The following is a 15,688-nucleotide window of genomic DNA, read 5'->3' as shown; positions in this document are numbered from 1 at the left end:
GCAGGTCCAAACCCCCCTTGCCTATGATGAGTGGCTTTTGCACTGCAGTCTGCCCCAGTGAGTGGGGGCTAGATGGTGACTGGCAGTAACCCAGGACTGAAGCAAGGTGGGGCTAGAGGGTTGTGGGTTCCCCTGGGTGGGGAGACCCTGAGATTGTGGGGGTATTGCAAGGAGGCAGCACCCTGGCCTGAAAAGGGCACTGGGGTCTAGGAGGGACTTGGGCCAAGCAGCAGGTGGGACACCAGCCTGCAGAGGGTGCTCCGGAGGCTGGAAACACTAATTCCCTGAGAGAACCAGCAGGAGGTGCCACAGGGGTGAGTTGTGCACCGTGACAGGGGGGCAGATAAATTCTTAGGGTTAGATTGAATCTTAAACAGTCATCTGATCTTGTTCATTTCTGGGCACTTATGGCCCCAAAATCTCATCAGGTTTCTGTCCCAGCAGATCCAGACCGTACCCCGATTCAGCCTCAAAGGCAAACTTTACAATCCAAATCGAATTCTGAACCCTGTCTCTGCGCTCTCCTCATGGAAAAAGACTCAGCAGATCCAAATCACAGATTTACCATAATCCACTCCAGGTTTGCAGGCTTCCTCCATTCGTCTGTTCTGGGTGATTGGACCCTCTATCTTCTGCTGCATGAAGCAGCTTTCTATGGGGAAGGAAGATGGGTAGAGAATCACCAAGGGAGACCCTAGTTTCAGCTCTGTTATTAGTGACCCATAGGTGCCCACCTATTTGAATCCTGGGTGAGCCGCGCTAACCCGCACAGTGACAGGCTCACCTCCTCTGACAAGGGAGTGGCCATGAAGCCAACCACCCGTCACATTATAGGACATAGGTGCTGATACCATGGGTGCTCCAGGGCTCAAGCACCCATGGGGAAAAAAATACGGGGTGCTCAGCACCTACCAGCCACAGCTGTTGGGCGGCTGGCAGGAGGCATTTGGCGGAGAGCAGGTGGCGGGGGCCTCGGGGGAGGGGGCAGATCGGGTACAGGAAGTGGCAGAGCGAGGGTGGGGTCTCAGGGAAGGGGTGGAGTCAGGTGGAGCAGCCACCAGGAAAAATAAAAGTCAGCGCCTATGTTATGGGACACAGTAAAAGAAGAAAACAAGGGATGGAGGGGTAGGTTGCAGGATCCAAATGATCCTGAGCAGACAGACTCAGACAGCTCTGCAAAGGAATCGGTAGATGTTGCCCAGAGGAACTCTGCCTGGGTGTATGAAATAACCAAGGACCATAAACAGGCCTGGCAATCCCAGCTAACTTCCCTCTCTGCACTGATGGATCTCTGCCTGGGTCAGTGCCAGGAGGAGCCTGGTCACTGGACTTAGTGGAGCTCCAGATGGGGAATCAAAGGTGATGGGAAGGACAGATCCGGAGACTGAGCGCCTCTCTGTATGCCCGGCAGACAGCAGGGCTACAGCAAGTTCCCCACTGAACAACGTTCCCACCAATGGGTCTCTACCCTCTTCTAGAGGATCCCTTCCTAAGAGTCAGCGGGGAGTGGAGCCTCCATGGCTCATTCAATATTTGGCCTCTGGGCTGAAACTGACAGTGGGGGGCTGAGGGGTGCCAGCTGTGGGCATCCTGGAATGAGAGAACCCAGATATTGTAAAGAAGTGCCTGACTTTGTGTCACCATGCCCCCCCCCCAACTGGACTCCATGGATCAGCTGGCTTGGTCCAGCCCACAAGGCCCTGATGGCCAGAGAGGAGGAACTGATGTTTCCTATACCCGCTCCCTCCTGGTGACCCAGCTGGTTAGAGAAATTCTGCTTCTACGTCCTGCTGCCAGCTCTCCTGTGATTGGTGGGTGGGGTTGCCATTGGAGAAGGGAGGGAACCCAGGTGAGGGCAGGTGGTCAGGGAGGGTGGAAACCCTCTGTGACTGCAGGGGAGGAGGGACCGGAGAGGGAGTGAAGGAAGATATTGAGACCTCTGTGGGGGTGAGGGGTGGGTTCTGGGGGTTACTACCTCCTCGAAGGCCCATTCCAGCCCCTCTAGGTTCCGTTCCCTGGCCCAATCCCAGGCCCTGCAGTCCCTTCTGGATCTTCTTTTGCCTCCGCTCCCCAGGCGTCCATGAGTTCATGTGGGGGTGCATCCCTCTCATATTCCCACTGAGGGTACCCTCATCCCAACCCTCATTCCCCTATTGCTGTATGTGGTGGTGTGTAGCAGGGACACAGCCAGCCAAGAGTCAGAGTTCCAGGCTGGGGGACAGACCCAGGGACCATCCTGTCTCCAGCTGCCATGAGCCTGTATCGCACGTGAAAATCACCCAGACACCACAGGGAAAGAAGGCCCTGATTGGTTGCTGGGGGGGGGGGGGGGGCTGGGACTGCATGTTTGCTGGTAACGCTGACAGGGGAGCCTTCACCCGAGATGTAAGCAGAGACAGGACTCTCCTTACCTTCTGCTCACCGGCAGATGCCCCTGTGACAGATCATATTGAAGAGCCCGCTCTGGTTAGACGGGTGGTAGAACTTGGTGCACCGGCCATCTAGAGAAAGATCAGAGACATGGATCATTCCCCCTCCTGTAGAACAACGGCTACAGTTTACAGCACCTAGGAGACAACCCTGAAGCCCTTACTCAAGCAGAAGCCCCACTGGGTGACCCTGGGGAAGGGAGCAGCAGTCTGTGGGAACGACTTTCTTAGCTATAGGAAACCATCAGCTTGAAATGATGGGCTGGTGCTTGTTGGAGACACTCTCTTAATCATGCTAGCAGCAAATTCACCTCTGGAGGTAAAACAGGAGGAGAGGGCAAGTAGGATAATTATTGCCTGTAGTCAGAGGTTCCCCTTATTATTTTGTCTACCTTTGCTTGGGTGTGTTAAGGTGATGAGTGTGACCATATATTTCCAGCATGGAGTAATGTTGGAACAGGAGGAACTGGGAGGTGGGCAGTAAACCAGACTAGATGATCAGGATGGTCCCGTCTGGCCTTAAAGTCTGAGTCTAAACCCCCTGTGTTCTAATCCAGTAGTTCTCAACCAGGGGGACACATACCCTAGGGATACCCAGGGGGTATGTTAACTTATGTAGATATTTGCCTAGTTTTACAAAAGATTCTAGAGCCCTGCAGTGGGACTGGGATCCCGCAGGGCCCATTGCTATAATAGTGGGATAAAAATTCAACAAACAATGCAGGAGCAGGTGGGAGTAGATATTGTGGGTCGGGATGGGAGCAGGATTGAAAAAAATAGTCCTCATTCGCCGCCAAAAATATGAACCCCCCAGCCAGCAACCCCTGCTCTCTGGCCTCCCAGCTCTGAAGGCAGCGCTCCTACCAGCAGCAGGTCATGCCACCTTAACTCCTGCCCTGCTGCTGGCGGGGTGCTGCCTTGAGAGCTGGGAACCTGGCCAGCAGCTGCCGCTCTCCAGCCACTGAATGACACGACTCATGAGTGAAAACAGGCTCATGGCTCGCACTGAAATATAAGTCCAATATTTATATTCTAATTGATTTATTTTATACTTACATGTTAAAAAATGAGGAAGTCGGCAATTTGCCAGTACTAGTGTGGCTGGGACACTTTTGTATTTTTATGTCTGATTTTGTAAGCAAGTCGTTTTTAAGTGAGGTAAACTTGGGGGATGCACGACAAATCAGACTCCTGAAAGGGGCACAGTAATCTGGAAAAGTTGAAGGAGAGTGAGCTTGTGTAGAGCAGAAGACTGGGATTCAGGACACCTGGGTTCTATTTCCAGTGCATCCCCTCTGTTACACGGGCAATAATACCTAAGTACTGCAGCAAAAGACTGCAAGAGGTAATGATACCAATGTGACCCAGAGCAGAATTTGAAGCCAGGTGCCTTGAATGGTGAGGAGAGCTGCGATCTGTTACCTATGCTGTAATAGTCGTAGACTGTGACGGATGCCGGCTGAATGAGCCCCACTTCGAAAAACTGGTGAGCTTTAAACTGCAGGCATTCCTCCTCTCTGTGAGAAACCTGGGTGCGGGGGAAATAATAGGATTGCTTAGGTTGAAGGGTGGCTGGATGGAAGAGAGAATGAAAAAGAATAAAAGAAAGGGAGATGTTGGGGAAAGAAAAGTGAGGCAGGTGGGGGAAAGAAGAACTAGAGAAGTGAAAGGAACAAGGAAAGAAGAAGTGAATGGCACAGAGAAGCAAATTCAACCTTAATATCAGATATTGCATTTCCCATTAAAGTCAATGGACCTACATCCACATACACCAGTTGAGGATCTGGCCCATTCAGTTACTCCTAGTGGAAAGACTGAATCTGGACCAGTGAATCAAATTTGGCCGTGGGTTGCAGTTTGTCAACCTGCTGACGTCTGTGGGGATGCCAGGGTATATCTGGGAGTGCAGTTTGGCTCAGCAGGAGCCCATGAAATTAACACAAGATCAGAGAAGCCGCTTGTTGAGTCTTTACCTTGTCCACATAGATTATGAGGTTGCTTCTGTCGGATGGGGCTTTGTTGATTTCAAACTTGGAAATGTATCTGTTGACCCCTTGGGAAAGCTAAATGTGAATAAGAAAAAGCAAGAGGCATTGTGGGTAAGGCAGCGTCTCTATGAAAGTCCTGCAGCTCATGCTTGTGATCACGTCTCCCATGCAGATTGTATCATGGAAGTTACTAGCCTGCTACTTACTCCACACCTAGGGTTGCCAGGAGATTGTTTTTTGAGCAGAACACCTGGTTGAAAAGGGACCCTGACAACTCCAGTCAGCAGCACAGCGCAGCTAAGGCAGGCTCCCTGCCTGTCCTGGCTCTGCACAGGTCCCGGAAGCGGCCAGTATGTCCAACTCCTAGGCGCAGGAGTGGCCACAGGGGCTCTGCGCACTGATCCCGCCCCGAGTGACAGCTCCGCAGCTCCCATTGGCCAGGAACTGCAGCCAATGGGAGCTGCATGGGCCGTGCCTGCGGGCGTGAGCAGCACACAGAGCCCCCTGCTCCCTCTGCCTAGGAGCCGGAGGGACATGTCACCACTTCTAGGAGCCACCTGAGATAAGTGCTGCCTGGCTGGAGCCTGCACCATGACCCCCCTCCTGCATCCCAAGCTCCTGCCCCAGGTCAGAACCCCCTCACACAACCTAACTCCCTAACAGAACCCGCACCCCTTACCCCCTCCTGAATGTCAACCCGTAGCCCCAGCCCAGAACTCCCTCCTGCACCCCAAAATCCTCATCCCTGGCCCCACCCTAGAGCCCACATCCCCAGCCAGAGCCCTAGCCTGCTCCCTGCACCCCAACCTCATGCCCCAGCCTGGAACCTCCTCCTGCACCCTGCAGGCTTCATTTGTGGTCCCACCCCAGATCTGGCACCCCCAGCCAGAGCCCTTGGCCCCAGTTCTCTTTTAAACCCTCTTATAGTCCTAGCGTTCACAACCTTCTCAGGCAAGGAGTTCCACAGGTTGACTGTGCGCTGCATGAAGAAGAACTTCCTTTTATTTGTTTTAAACCTGCTGTCCATTAACTTCATTTGGTGGCCCCTAGTTCTTATATTATGGGAACAAGTAAATAACTTTTTCTTATTCACTTTCTCCACACCACTCATGATTTTCTATACCTCTATCATATCCCCCCCTTAGACTCCCCTTTTCCAAGCTGAAAAGGCCTAGCCTCTTTAATCTCTCCTCATAGGGGACCCGTTCCAAACCCCTACTCATTTTAGTTGCCCTTCTCTGAACCTTTTTCAATGCCAGTATATCTTCTTTTGAGATGAGGAGACCACATCTGTACACAGTATTCAAGATGTGGGCATACCATGGATTTATATAAGGGCAATAAGATATTCTCCATCTTATTCTGGATCTCACTTTTAATGATTCCTAACATCCTGTTTGCTTTTTTGACTGCCGCTGCACAGTGTGGACGTCTTCAGAGAACTATCCATGATGACTGCAAGATCTTTCCTGATTAGTTATAGCTAAATTAGCCCCGATCATATTGTATGTATAGTTGGGGTTATTTTTTCCAATGTGCGTTACTTTACATTTATCCACATTACATTTCATTTGCCAATTTGTTGCCCAATCACTTAGTTTTGTGAGATCCTTTTAAAGTTCTTCACAGTCTGCTTTGGTCTTAACTATCTTGAGCAGTTTAGTATCATCTGCAAACTTTGCCACTTCACTTTTTACCCCTTTCTCCAGATCATTTATGAATAAGTTGAATAGGATTGGTCCTAGGACTGACCCTGGAGGAACACCACCAGTTACTCCTCTCCATTCTGAAAATATACCATTAATTCCTACCCTTTGTTCCCTGTTTTTTTAACCAGTTCTCAATCCATGAAAGGATCTTCCCTCTAATCCCATGACAACTTATTTATGTAAGAGCCTTTGGCGAGGGACCTTGTCAAAGGCTTTGTGGAAATCTAAGTACACTATGTCCACTGGATCTCCCTTGTCAACATGTTTGTTGACCCTTCAAAGAACTCTAATAGATTAGTAAAACAAGATTTCCCTTTACAGAAACCATGTTGACTTTTGCCCAACAAGAATGGCGACTGTACATCACTCCCTTTCCAAACTCCCTCTCAAAACTCCTCTGTTAGCGGCCCCTGTTCACCAGCACCAATGCTGGAAACATCCCTGGGTTTGTTTGCTAAACTTCACCTTCATTTTATACCCGGGCAGCAATTCACTGCAATGAATCCTTCAGGACCTGGATTTTTTTGTGCAGCCTCTTTTTTTTTTTTTTGTATCCACAGTTCTTCAGGCCCAAATAACTGCACTATGTAGGTCAGAGGATCAAAAGGGAAATCATTGTTTTTTTAAACTGTGGCCCCACTGTACAAGAGACTGTATCAAATGCATTCTGCTCTGGCATGCACAGTCAAATGACAAGTATCAGAGGAGTAGCCGTGTTAGTCTGGTTCTGTAGAAGCAGCAAAGAATCCTGTGGAATCCTGCTTGCATCCGAAGAAGTGGGTATTCACCCACGAAAGCTCATGCTGCAAAACATCTGTTAGTCAAATGACAGCAGCCTCTCAATTTGCTATCCAATAAAGCAGGATTGAACTGACCTGAACTTGTATGGCCAGATTTTCAAAGTAGCCTGCGCAACCTGCAAAATTTGCCCAGGGCCCTGTTTGTTTCTCTGAATTTGGACATTGCGCTCATGGCTTATTCATCCCCTGGAATCTCCTCTATGAATGCCCCAAAACTGCCATCCCCGACCTGGAGACAACTGGTTGTGGTTTCCTAAAGCTGTTACCAATCCTTAGAGCTGTCTGGTCTCCCTCCAGGTTTAACTCTGGAGTCTGACTATTCATCTGCTGCATTGGATTTTCTTATCTGAAAGCCCCAGTCGAGCCACTGCATTGTTTATTACGTTCCCTGTTCTCAGATTACACTGACGTACTCTCTTAAGATCCTCCATGTCTGGTGAGAAGCCAGTGAGCATGGAGACATCGATGATAGACATTGTGGCATCAACCACACCGAGGAACCTAACGAGGAGAAGAGAAAATACCCTTTGATCAGAATTCATCACTTGAACATTGATTTTTGCGATCGCTCCACCAGCTCCTGTTGCTTAATTATAACTTTTTTGCCCATTCCATAGAAAAAAATCATAGCCCAGGATTCTTCAGCTACCCCCTGCATCGGTCCATCTATTTATCATCTATCATTAAAGGGCATTGTTCTCACCTGATGCAGATTTTAATATATAGACTGAACGCATCGCTCCATCCGGCTTCTTAACTGGAAACATTGCAGAAGACAAAAGAAATTAATATCTCAGTGTAAATTTCATGCCAGATAAACCCTCTTTTGTTTTTTAGGTGTACTAATATGGCTTAGTAATCAAACAGGTCCTAGAGTAGATGTGAAAAATCCCTCAATAAACCTCCCCTCCCCTCCAGCAATCCATAAAAAATTCTTCCCATCCCTGGCACGCAAACTAAAAAGCCTCTCCCAGCTGAGTGGCACAAATGAAATACAGTCTAGGGCAGGGGTTAGCAACCTTTCAGAAGTGGTGGGCCAAGTATTCATTTATTGTCTCTAATTTAAGGTTTGGCGTGCCAGTCATACATTTTAACATTTTCAGAAGGTCTCTTTCTGTAACATATAACTAAACTATTGTATGTAAAGTAAATAAGGTTTTTAAAATGTTTAAGATGCTTCAATTAAAATTAAATTAAAATGCAGAGCCCCTGGACCAGTGGCCAGGAGGTGGGTGGTGTGAGTGCCACTGAATATCAGCTCATGTGCTGCCTTCGGTCTAGGGTTAGCAGAAAGAGGAGACTGAAACAATGAGAACTCGTGGGTGTGAATTTGGGCAGCTGGGAAAGTTAAGAACAATTTACAGCTGGCTCCTGTTTCTGTAAAAGCAGTGCCAAAATCCTGGATCCCTCTATCATATGACCACGCATTAGACCAGCATATCTCCCGCTACTGGCCAGCCCTAGCAATTATAACAATCAGCTACTCCCAGGTAAAGGAAGTTGCTCCTTTAGACCAAGCCACAGAGGCTTGTGTTTTGGGTGCTGAAGATCCTGACCTCTGTCCCATGCTGATTTCACACCCATGCTGTTTGGAAATGTGTGCACTGGAAGTTTGGGTCTGTAACCAGACATCCTGGCATGGGCTCATCTCTGCTTTAGAGGGAGACAATACCCAGAGTAGCCAGACTGTGTTCCCATTCACATCTGATGCTCCAACGATGCTGCTAACAAGTGCCAGGATGAGAAAAGGCAGCATCTGCTCCCGCATCTAGAAGGACCCTGCATTGGTTGCAACTTACAACATGTAGTAGCTGGAAATATTATTTAGTGCCTGCCCTATGGGTATAATTTTTAGGACTTGGGAACTGGGAGAGTTTGTAGAAGCTTCACAAAAATACTTTCCAAAGTTAAGAATGTGATTGCAGAGATGGTGCTTGGTTGGTGTAAATCCACTGCTGACCATGATCTGAGGATTGACAGCAAGCTTCAGAAGAGAAAAGACAGGTGGTTACTTACCACCCTGGGCTTCTTCAACCAATACCCTCAGGTCAAACTTCTTACACTGAGATTCATCTTCCTTTCGCTTTGCGTTATAAATTATCGTTACTGTTGCTTGTCCAGTTCCTTCTGCCTTCACAGTGAAGTCTTCATTCCATTTGAGCTGTAAAATTAATCCAGGGTTAATTTTCTTTTGTACTTCATTTTTATTATTATTATTAATTTAAAAGACAGGGCAAATGAAGCTAATGAAGAAAATGAAGCTGGTGAGATTGACAGTCACTCACCCGGAGGGGCTGGGGGGACTCTGCAGAGACAATAGCATGAAGGAGAAAAAAGGTTACTTCCGAGGCAGTAGCTCTTTGATCTTCAGACGTATTGCTTCTCCAGAGCCAAACCTAAACAGCAACCCATCCCCTCCTACTTCTGGATTCAGCTCAAAACCACACACTCCAGGCCACTGACCCTGGAACAATTTACCTCAGGATGTGTGAGGCAAACCCCACCCAGCCCAGGGCTGCTCACCCAGCTGCGGTGACTCACTCCTGCAACGGAGCCTGCAGTGACTATCCCTGGTCAGGGCTCAGGCCAGATGACCCCCAGGCACAAGTATTTCACTGTCCCCATCAGAGCTGAGAGTGACTCTGCACAACAGCACTAGTCGGCCAGGGACCTTCCTCCAGCCTTGCAGTGTTACAGACTGCCCAGGCTTCTGGCCTGCCCTTGATCCAGTTCCTGTTCCTGCCCCAGCCATGCCCGAGTCTTGTTCCAGCCCACTTCAGCTTCCTCTGTGCCCTGCTCTGACCTTGCTCCAGTCCCGCTCCAGCCTGCATCCGCCTCCTGGCCCCCCAGGCCCTCGGACTGATTCCAACCTGACTTTGACCATTGGCCTGCATCCGAACTCTGACTTCAATCCTGATTTGGCTTGTCTGTGGATTCTGACCCACGGCCTGTCCCCAGACCCTGATTTCAGCATTGCCCTTGGCCCAGTCCCGACGCTCCAGCCGGCTCCAACCACCAGGCCTGACCGCCTAGAACCTAGGGCCTGACAGGATGTGGTGGATTCTCCATCACTTCAAGTCTTTAAGTCAAGACTGGATATCTACCTAAGAGACATCTCACAGGTCAGCTAGAAGTTACGGGCTTGATGCCGAAATTAGTAGGTGAGGTTCTCTGGCCTGTGTCATGCCGAAGGTCAGACGAGATGATCATAATGGTCCCTTCTGGTCTTAAAAATCTGAGTCAAAAGTGTGGATGCATTTGGATCTGGTGCCGGGAATATGAATGCCCCTCCCTTTCCCAAAACGGTTTGGATAGGAGGTTCTAGTCAAATCTTCTTTCTCTATAATCAGTGATCTGTACTAATCACATAGAGAAGCACGATACCTCTGCTGTTCTGGGTATCTGAGCATCCTCATTTGAGATTCTGTACTTTATAGGCCTAGAATGATGTGACAGGAAAATAGAAACAATCAAATTCAGCTCCTTGTGTAGGGGGATGTCTATCTGGTACTGCGCAAGAGCCTGGAACACCATGATGGTCGCCTAGAACACCAGGAAAAAGACAAGAGAGTTACACCTTATTGTCCTATTGCACTGAACATCTGACAGCTTTTAAACTGACTCTTAAGGAAGAGGAACCAAAAATACAATGAAAGAAAACACCAAGGGTCCACTGGGTGTCACGCAGGCAAAGGGTTATATAATAATATTACCTGGTTCCTCTGTAATGTGTTTCATCAGTAGATCTCCAAGCACTTTACAAAGCAGTACAAGATCTTTATTCCCATGTTGCAGATGGGGAAACGGAGGCACAGGGCAGGGAAGTAACTTTCCCAGGGTCACCCAGGAAGCCAGTGGTCAAGCCAGGACTAGAACCCATGGTCAATAAATATATTGTGCATGGTTAATTAGCTTCCCTTCGCGCCTAGCTATTAACAGGGGCCAATTGTCAGCTGGACAGAGCACAGCAAGATAGTGGCTCCTTCCATGTATATGTAACCCACATACCTCCACAGGGTGTGGTGCTCTGTCCCCTCTAGTGGCACTGAGACCACTTAGAGAGTTTAATGAGTTCGATCCCACCCACCGACAACTGAGGTCTATCGGTATTACAAGTGGGGGCTTGTCTGGGACACAAATGCAGGACCTCTTGCTAAATGCATGAGCCTCTCCTGCATGAGCTAAAAGCCTTGTGGCCCTTAGCTAAGTCTGTAGCAGACACATTAATCTCTCTCTCTAAGTGGTCTCGGTGCCACTACAGGGAACATAGCACCATACCCAGGAGGTGTGTAGGTTACTTATATAGAGACATCTATGCCACACAAAGAACAATGTTAGGGATAGAACACATGGCCTGTGACTCAGAAATACAGACCACTCCCAACCAAGCTTGTAGCATCATTTTAGGTAGAGAAAAGACAAGACTCAGTAGCAAGGAATGTAAAGGGGCCTCTCTACTGAGGCTGCTGGACACAGACAGACCCTATAGTTCCTGGTGGCCCCCGTATTCCAGGGAAGGGAGGGATATCTGAGGACACTCCATCTTTATTTAGCTGTCACTAGCAGTAGGGCTTTTATCCTCTCCAGTGCTTCGTGTAAGCACAGTTTTAAAAAAAGAATCTAAAATACATAAGCTTACAGTTCTACTTAGAGGTGGATAAAACACAAATTGATTCAGATTAGTCATGATCTACCATGGCTTTGTCATTTGGACTCAGTCCGTTGGTCCTGCACACCTGGTTCCCTCTCTCCAGACCAGTGGCCAAAAAACAACAAATGCTAGAATGAGTCCAGATGCATGTGTGTTTCTGCCCATGGGAAGAGAAGGCTCATTCACTCCCCAGGACAACTCATTATCTTAAAGAGAAGCATGTGCTCACACCCATCACCTTGGCGGGATGGAGCCTTTAGTGAGACGATTCAGTCATGCCCCTGTGCTGGTCTCTGCCTTAGGTTAACAATGGCAAAGACCTGATAGGTCACGTTGCCCATCTCCCAGGCAATGCAGGACTGTTCTCTACTGGGCATTCCCCAGGGCTTTCTACAATGACTCAAGTGATCGGATCCCATTCCTTCCGATGGGAGACCTGCCCACAAAACACGGTCTTGGAAGGATACCCGGGACTATAAGGATCATACTCACTTGGGTAGATCCATATTCTCCTCCATAGTAGTTCTGCTCTCTCAGCCATCTGACTATGGGACCAGTCAACTCATACTTCTTCATTTTCAGCAAGGCGTACGAGGTGCCCTCAGTGTTGAAGGTGTGGGCGTTTGGCTCTTCCCAGCGATTTCCCTCTAGGCAGCAGCAAAGAAGGTGAGCTAAAGGACTCTCCTCAAGGAGATCCACTCATTCTGAGCAGATCTGACTGGACCATACCATCGCCTGACTCCTTCCCCAACTTTCCGCATGGAGGATCAGTAAGTCGAACTGATTGTTGCCCCTTTTAGGGGTGAGCAGCTACCCAATATTTGGGGTCTTGGGAGGATTGTTTCAATTAGGATGAGGAATTGGTGATAGGCCTCTGGTACGTTCTCTGGTGTAAACCTGATTGCTTATGAAAATGCACAGAAAGCCCCGTTTTCCCTGAGCTTGAGAGAAACCAACAGCAGGCAACTTCCTTGCTGAGAAATCCCCAACTCTGCCTCTGAAGTGAGTTCTAGGCCCAACAAGCAATGTCTCTCTGCTTGTTTCATAACACTTCTCCAGGCTTTCAGCTGGTTTCTGCCTCTAACGCACAGGGTGCAAAACCAACATGCTAGCCTCTGTGTTTGCCATCAGGGAAACCCCTCAGCCCACATGCCTGAGCTCTTGACCTGCTGTGTGCCTTGGGCAGTCCCTGCATTGTTTTTAGCTGTGTCTACTACAGAAAGAGTCTTGATTGCTCCTTCCACTGAGTCTGAAAGAGTGCCTGGCACACCCATTAATTTGAACAAGGGCCTGGTCTACACTTAAAACTTTGATTGTGATAGCTGTGATACTCAGGGCATGTGAAACATCTGCACACACACACACTTGCTATAGCTATGTCAAACTAACGCCTAGTGCAGACACAGCTAAGTCAATGGAAAAATGCTTCAGTTGATCTAGCTACTGTTGATCATAGTGGTGGAGTTCCTACAGAGATGGAAAACCCCTTCCATCGGTGCAGTCTGCATCTACAATAGGGGGTGATATCGGGATAGCTGCAGCACCGTAGCTTTGCCGCTCTAGTCCCTGCATTGTAGACATGGCCAAAGTCTGTGACTGTTTTGGGATCAAAGACCACCTGGCACCTTTCAACATAACATTGTTATATCTAGACAACAGCTTTGTCCCGTCCTGTTTTAACTATCCCAAACAATGGGGCAAACTCCATTTTCTTTGCAGGTAATATTATTCTATATCCTTTGCTCAGTTTCATGCAGTTACATTCCTCTTGAGCCACCGTTTTCTCTCTTTTTCTCTTTGGGGTTTACATTTTTTAGATATATGTACAGAGCTCTCAGATTCCTCCTGAGGTCAAGTAATACCATACATCTCTGCCACATCCAGATCTCAGACACATTGGTGTAAATCTGGAATAAGTCCACTCAACCCAGGAGAGTTACTCTGGATTTATACCCAGTCTGATCAATCTCAAATCTGGCTAAAAGGAGCAAATCTATGCCCATTATTCATTCCTCATAAATTAATCCCTCTTCAACCTCCTTTGCTTCTCTTCCCTGAACCCCATCCTGACTTGGCCACATCTTTCCAGTACTTGATAAGACGCACTCATTTACCTGTCGAAGCTCTCATGAGCGTCTTCTCAGTGTCCAGTGTCCCCACCATGGCTAAGGCATAGGACGCAAGAGCCACAGTGTATGGTCTGGTTAGAGACTGGTACCTTTGGGCTAAGTATTCAGCGGCTTTGCTGATGCTGACTTCCAAACTCTAGGAGGTGACAAAGAAAACGGAAGAAAATCAAACTCGTTGGTTAGGCTGAGGTTTCAGGTAGTGTTAATGCCGAGGAGGGGTGCAGGATTGAACATGGGACCTCTGGAGCTAAATGCATGAGCCTCTACTGCATGAACTAAAAGCCTGAAGACTCTAGAGCATTAAGCTCTCTCTACATGGTCTCAGTGCTACTAGATGGGACAGAACACCACACCAGGAGGTGTGTGGGTTACATTAACACATTACGAATTCAAATGGCTTCCAGCTTTATTTAATTTCACAGTGAATTTTGTGCTGGTGAAAGACAGAGGAGGCTGAAGACATGGAAGTGAGATATTTGAGGGCAGCAAAAGGGGACATTTCTGGACCACATGCAGAATGTCAGCAGGAGTGAGACCAATGTCTGTGGCAGGACCGGCCCTAGCCCAAATGGCACCTCAGAGCGTCTTTGGTGTCCCCCCCTCTATTTGTTAAATTTTTGAATACCTTATTTTTATTGCATTTGTAGCCCATTTCGCGATTTCGCTGCATGATTAGCATGTATGATTTATCCCTGTTGTACAAGATGATAAATTTGCACGCTAGGAGCTGTAAGTCTGTATTTATTCATGCCATATATAAGCAAATAAAAAGTTTCCTCTAAGCTTATAGAAACAAAGCTTATACATCCAGAACATTCTAGTAGGTTAGTGAAAAATGAATCCACGTACAGAATACCGGAAACATCAATTGTCCTTTTTGTCTCTAACAACAAAAACAGCACCCTGAGCCCAGCACCACCCCCCAAGTCCAGGACGACCACCGAGCCCCTATGCCTGGGACGCCCTAAGTATAAATCCGGCCCTGACAACGGGGGCTCCTGGTCTTTGTTGCTCATACACACGATAAAAGACCCAGTTGCCCTGGCCAAAAGTCCAGTTCCCAACCAGAATAAGGTAAAAATATGACCAGGGATCCCAGCTGGGGCTGATTTCCCAGCGCACCAGGTTTCTGCATTTTTAATTCCACCATCGGCAGGGCCCTGACTGGCCATTGGCCCGGGATTGGCAGGACTGGGGCGGCTAGGGGTGTGTGCAGCTGAGTGGCGGTTACCATCTGCCCATGGAGCCTTACCCTGTCTCTGCCTTCCAGGGCTCTGCATCGCCCTGTGCCTGTGGGGCACCGTGGCCCAGAATCATGGCGTACAAGGTAAGACTGACTCCTCCTGGCTAACCTTCCCCAGCGCTCCCGGCTGCCCGGGCTCTGGCCTCCGCCCCCTCTGGCCCCTTTCCCTGGTGGGAGGAGAGCAGAGTCAGGGGTCTGGGGAGCCGGGAGCAGCCCCTTGGTGTGGGCGTCTTGGGGTGGGTTTACAGAGCACGGTGGGTGCTTGCAGGGGAGAGGAGAAGGCCTCTGTGTAGCCCTCCCCTTCCCTTCCCAGCCCCGTGGCCAGCAGAGAATAGACCCTGGGGCCGAGGGCTCTACACTGCGGGGTGGAGTGAGGGGCAGGTCCCCTTTGTAGCCAAGGACTATGTCACTGACCAGCCCGAATCAAGGCCCTGATGGCTCAGCCGTTAGAAGTGGCATTTGTTGGTGCTACACCCTCACCCCCAAATTGGGCTGGTCTGAAACCTGGGACCCATGTGCCCATCTGGGGAATGTTTGGGATCAGGACTCTGCACTCTGAGTCGAGCTCTGCTGCGAATCCCAAGATGGGATTCGGGCAAATTCCCATTGACCCATGGGGTCCCCCAGTGCTGCACCCACCTTGCTCCGTCTGCTCCCACCCCAAGCCCTGCAGCCGGCTAAGCTGCGCTGGGATCCTTCCCCTCATGCTGGTCAGAGGGACGGATCCCAGCGGAGCCCC

At 49.1% G+C, this 15,688-nt stretch overlaps 2 protein-coding genes across 4 annotated transcripts in view; one reads left to right on the top strand and one right to left on the bottom strand.

Moving 5' to 3' along the window:
* Positions 1-15,688, bottom strand: part of LOC120391388 (maestro heat-like repeat-containing protein family member 2A) — a 257,457-nt gene that overhangs the window by 35,375 nt on the left and 206,394 nt on the right. The gene's annotated exons all lie outside the window — the stretch shown is intronic.
* Positions 1-15,688, top strand: part of LOC120391375 (adhesion G protein-coupled receptor E3-like) — a 326,462-nt gene that overhangs the window by 274,113 nt on the left and 36,661 nt on the right. The window lies entirely within an intron of this gene.

The sequence above is a fragment of the Mauremys reevesii genome, linkage group 25 (genome assembly GCF_016161935.1).
Source record: "Mauremys reevesii isolate NIE-2019 linkage group 25, ASM1616193v1, whole genome shotgun sequence".
In the NCBI taxonomy this organism is placed as follows: domain Eukaryota; kingdom Metazoa; phylum Chordata; order Testudines; family Geoemydidae; genus Mauremys; species Mauremys reevesii.
The sequence above is the reverse complement of the archived record's forward strand: the minus strand, read 5'-3'. Positions and strand labels throughout refer to the sequence as shown.